The sequence below is a fragment of the Octopus sinensis genome, linkage group LG14 (assembly GCF_006345805.1).
Source record: "Octopus sinensis linkage group LG14, ASM634580v1, whole genome shotgun sequence".
Classification (NCBI taxonomy): Eukaryota; Metazoa; Mollusca; class Cephalopoda; order Octopoda; family Octopodidae; genus Octopus; species Octopus sinensis.
In genome coordinates this window covers 50,710,627-50,716,869 of record NC_043010.1, presented here as the reverse complement: position 1 = coordinate 50,716,869, position 6,243 = coordinate 50,710,627, and positions in this window count along the sequence as shown.

The following is a 6,243-nucleotide window of genomic DNA, read 5'->3' as shown; positions in this document are numbered from 1 at the left end:
TGGTGTTGTTAATGTCATTAAACTGTGAAGGTATCCAAAACATTTCTCAAAGCCAATACTTGTAGAACTTACAAAGAAACTTTGAGGTTCAGGAATATGTATTTTCACAGAAGTTACAAGTCTTTTTTAATGATGGACACAGAAATAGCACAGAAGTAAGCCAAAGACATTTCAATTTAAGAGGGAATTTAATAAAAATGATTTTATCAAAATTATCATATAAAGAAAATATTTCCGGTTTTAATGAATCCCATCATATCAAATATCTGTAAAAATTTATAAAAATATGAAGTAAAAACAGTTTATCTTCTGTCTGGGGGGGTCATGATGAGATTTGTTAAAACCGGTAATACAACAATAACATACTTCTTCCAACAGTTCTCTATGCCAGTGAGGCATGGAAGAGCACCACGAAAATCACTGCTGCCCTAAGATGTGTTCCACCAAAGATGCTTGAGAAGGATTGTGAGAATATAGCGACAAGGCCACAAAAGTAAGGAAGACATTCTAAAGAAAGCCAATGCAGGACCACTTAATGAAATCATCACAGAATGAAAATTAAAACTAGCAGATCACATACATTCTGGTTATCAAAACAATGCCATCCTAAAACAGCTTTCAAATGGACACCACTGGAAGGCAAAAAACAAAAGAGAAGACTGAAAACTATAAGGCAGAGAACATTCATAAGCAACTAATATCACATGGCTGGATGTAAAGAAAAACACAACCGAGACGGGTGGTTTCAATTTGCTGCCCAACATGAGAGCACAAGAGGAACTGATATAAAAAGGAAGGCTATGAGTTCCCTTAATGAAGCTGCAGAGACGGTTACAAGGTGGCTTTGGATAGGAAGGGCAGAGGGATGCAAACTAGAATTTGATCAACCAAGGTTGGGTCAGCTATCTCTCTCTCTCTCTCTCTCTATCTGCTACAAGGAAATGTCTGCCAACTTGGGCTGATACCAGAGCTGTTGTAGCAGGCTTATAGGCTTCTGGGCAAATCATTGCACATGGCTCTATAGTATTTTTTTTATTGACAGTAAGTCACAGCATGTACAGACCAGAATTGGGCCCCTAAACCCATGAGGTTTCCAGGCCAACTGCCCAGTGTGCTCTTGTTTTAAGACAGCACTGGCCGATACTGTTTGGCACCACTGTTGTTGCAGTGACAGAATACAAAGAACTAGAATAAATACTGTAAAGCACTTTGCATAATTCTCTAACAGTTCCATCGATTCACAACTCTGGACTGGTACCTTTATATCAGTCTTGACAGAGCACAGAAGGTTGAAACAAATACAATGAGGTATTCTATCCAATATTCTTGTATTATTTTATTGGTATAAGAAGGCAGCAAGCTGGCAGAAATGTTAGCACACCAGGTGAAACGCTTAGCAGTATTTCATCTGTCTTTATGTTCTGAGTTCAAATTCTACCGAGGTCGACTTTGCCTTTCATTATTATTTTGGGGTTGTTAAATTAAGTACCAGTTGCATACTGGGGTCAATCTAATTGACTGCCCCCCCCTCTCCCAAAATTTTTGGCCTTGTGCCTAGAGTAGAAGAGTATTTTATTGGTATAAGGCAATGGTCTGCTACAGAGCTGGGGCACTGCATTGAAGGGTTTTACTCATTCCTATCAACCATAATAGTTATTTTAGGCAGGTACTTATTTCATCAATCTCTATGTGTCAGAACAGCTATGCTATAAAAAACAAAAGAATGCAGCATATACAATCTTAGCTTTTAGATCAGTGTCAATGTAATCATCTGAAGGCACGTGGCTTAGTGGTTAATATATTCAGCTCAAGATTGCAAGGTTCTGAGTTCAATTCCTAGCGACGCACTACTTTTATATATATATATGCTTAGGCTTAGGAGAGAACTAGTCACTACATCAAATATATTTCTGTGGATCACCGAAGTCTTACATCACCATGTTATTTCTTTCACAAAAGCTTAGCTACATTTCGTCCAACTAGTTTCCATCTACCAAATTTACTCATAAGAGTTTTTCATCCAATTTTTACATGTTATTATTTATAGCTTTATGAGCTTTGAGATTCACTGTTCCAAGAGAGAATTATATTTATATATATATATATATATATATAGATATATATATATATATATATATATATATATATATTATATATATATATATATAGAGAGAGAGAGAGAGAGAGAGAGAGAGAGAGAAAGATAGATTAGATAAAACTTACTTGGAAGAGGATGTGTGGCATTCAGTCATATAATATATATATATATATATTATATATATATATATATATATATATATATATATATATACATACGTATATGTACATACTTACATCTATTCATATATAAGCATATGTGGGAACAGGACGTCATGAAATGTGTACAACAAAAAAATATTAAGCATGAGTACATGGAACATGAACTATTCCTTCAAACAACGAAAGACACAAATGGAAAACAAAACAAGCAACATAAAGAACGACCCTTCATCAGTTTTGGGCTGTTTTTCTATTCTCGTATTTCGTGTTGCACACGTTTCATGACGTCCTGTTCCCACATATGCTTATATATATATATACGTATAGATGTAAGTATGTACATATACGTATGTATATACGCATCTATATATATATATATATATATATATATATATATATATATATATATAGATATATAGATATATATACATATATAGATATATATATATATTATTTATATTATTATTATGGATATATGGATGATAAAATAATCATCACCGTAGGAAGTCAGTTATCTTCAACAAGTGAGGGACAAGTATAGGGATCTTTTCGGTTTGAACGGCAGTTTTTAAAAATAATTTCCACGTAACTAAACACTTTTAAACTTCGTATACTGGTAGAATGTGTTAATAAAACATCTTTTTCTCTTGGCTTTATTGAGAAAATTTTATAGTTTGTAAAATATTTGTTGTTTTTTTTTCTTCAATTTCTGCAATTTTAACCAGTCAGTGACGTCTATTGAGGTAAAAAAAAAACAACATTCTGTGCCGTATGAATATGTCCCTCGTTTAAGAAACAGATTGGGTTTATTTACATTTGTGAAGAAAATGACACCGCTAGAAAAAACTGCCGTTCAAACTGAAAAGATCCAAGTATAGAAAACAAAAAATGAGCAGTGTTCGATAAGAAACCATAACAAGCGACAGTGTAACTTATTTCATTAAGGCAGTCTACATATAGGTGCGGGCGTGGCTGTGTGGTAAGAAGCTTGATTCCCAACCACATGGTTTCCGGCTCAGTCTCACTGCATGGCACCTTGGGCAAGTGTCTTCTACTATAGCCTCTGGCCAACCAAAACCTTTATGAGTAAATTTGGTCGACGGAAACTAGACGGACGAAATGTCGCTAAGCTTTTTGAAGGAAATAACATGGTGATGTAAGACTTCAGTGATCCACAGAAATATATTTGATGTAGGGCATAGTTTCGGTTGTAGTAGCACAGATTTCCGTCGATTTCCGTAAAAAACTTTTATTTTTTTACATAAGTAATGAGAGCGAAAGAGACTAAGAGGAAGCGATTTTACGACGAGAAGGTTTCACTTTGAAGTCGGCCTTTGTGTGTTTGATGGGGTGTGGGAGACAGACAGTATGTTGTGTAAGTGAAGTGCTTCTGTTAGTGTGTGCGAAGAGACAGACATACATATACACATACACCGAGTAAAAAATTACGATGAATCGGCCATACATACATACATACACACACACACATACATAGATACATACACACACACACATACATACATACATACACACACACATACTTACACACACACACACACACACACACACACATAGATACATACACACACACACATACATGCAGACATACATATACACATACACCGAGTAAAAAATTACGATGAATCGGCCATACATACATACATACACACACACATACTTACACACACACACACATACATAGATACATACACACACACACACATACATGCATACATACATATACACATACACCGAGTAAAAAATCAGTTATCTCTCTCTTTCACACATTACTCTCTCTGTCTCTTCACACACACTAACAGAAGCACTTCACTTACACAACATACTGTCTGTCTCCCACACCCCATCAAACACACACAGGCCGATTTCAAAGAGAAACCTTCTCGTCATAAAATCGCTTCCTCTTAGTCTCTTTCGCTCTCATTACTTATGTAAAAAAATAAAAGTTTTTTACGGAAATCGACGGAAATCTGTGCTACGACATGCGAAACTTCGCCTTGATGTAGTAACTAGTTCTCTCCTAAGCATATATATATATATATATATATATATATATATATATCAAAAATAATAGTTTATATTTAAGGCTGACAGGTTATCTGAAGAAGTATAATCGGATTCATAAGGCAATATTTTTCAAGGGAAACAACTCTCAAAGTAAAAGTTATCTCCCATATTGCAGAAAATATAAAACTTGAAAAAATGTTCTCACACACATATATATTAAATACAAATATATATATATTCACACACACCACACACACACACATAAATTGTTTTATTGTTACTTTTTCAATCATGCTGCGGCACTGCCCTGAAGAGTTTTATTCGAACAATTCGACTTTCTTTTAAGCCTATGAGTTCGTTATATATATATATTTTATATATAGAGATATATATTAATAGTAATGGTAAGACAACAAAAGAATGAAAGAGACCTCGATATTATGTAAATAGAGGAATTTATCTGAAATATAATGTGACAATTATTATGGCAACCAAATAATTGTCACATATTATATTACAGTTATATATATATATATATATAATATATATATATATATACACACACACACACACACACACACACACACACATACATGATACGTAAGATATTTGAGGACAGATTTGTGTTTATTTAAAAAAAAAACAAGTATTTAACTGATAGTAACTTTATTTATCAAAAAAATGCTATAAGGATAAGAATAAACCTTCTTTTCTATAATGTTATTCTATAAAGTCACCTTCAGCTTCAACAACTGCTTTTGTATGAGATCTGAATCATCTACATGCTCGAATCAAGTGGTCCCGGTTCATTTTGGACATTACTCTGACTATCGCAGCTTTCAAAGAATCTTTGGTGTTATGAGAGTGCGTAATTGGTACTTAATTAATTGACCCCGAAAGGATGAAAGGCAAAGTCGACCTCAGCGGAATTTGAACTCACAACGTAACGGCAGACGAAATACCTATTTCTTTACTACCCACAAGGGGCTAAACACAGAAGGGATGAACAAGGACAGACACACGGATTAAGTCGATTATATCGACCCCAGTGTGTAACTGGTACTTATTTAATCGACCCCGAAAGGATGAAAGGCAAAGTCGACTCGGCGGAATTTGAACTCAGAATGTAGCGACAGACGAAATACCGCAAAGCATTTCGTCCGGCGTGCTAACGATTCTGCCAGCTCGCCACCTCACCTCTCCAAGGTACCGTCAACTCAATATTACCATTCCAAGGTACCACCAACCCAAGAAGCTGAAGTTCTGTTTGATTGTATGTTTTTCGCTAAGTTAGAACATGCTGGAAGATGAGAACGTTGCCTCGTTATTGCAGTATGGCGAGGAAACGTTTTGGCGGCGAACTGGCAGAATTGTTAGCACGCCGGGCAAAATGTTTAGCGGTATTTTGTTCGTCTATACGTTCTGAGTTGAAATTCCGCCAAGGTCGACTTTGCCTTTCATCCTTTCGGGGTCGATAAATTAAGTACCAGTTGCGTACTGGGGGTCTTTGTAATCGACTTACCCCACCCCCACCTATTCAACTTGTTGACCTTGTGTCAAAAGTTGAAGCTAAATATGGTTAAAGAGCGTAAGGCGGTGAGCTGGAAGAATCGTTAGCACACCGGGCAAAATGCTTAACAGTATTTCGTTCGTATAAACGTTCTGAGTTCAAACTCCGCTGGTGTCGACTTTATCTTTTATCGTTTCGAGGTCGATAAAATAATTATCAGTTGAGTACCGGGGTCGATGCAATCGACTTATCCGCTTCTCCAAAGTTACTGGCCTTGTGCCTAAATCTGAAACCAATATGGTTGGGAAACGTGGATTTTTCCTTCTAATCTGCCTACATATTCTAGCCACCGTTAGATACCCCAACAAGTTTTTTTATATTTTATCTTTCTTATCATTTCACGTTGCTCTACGACCATTTCGTCAACTGACCTGTGACATATCGTGCAC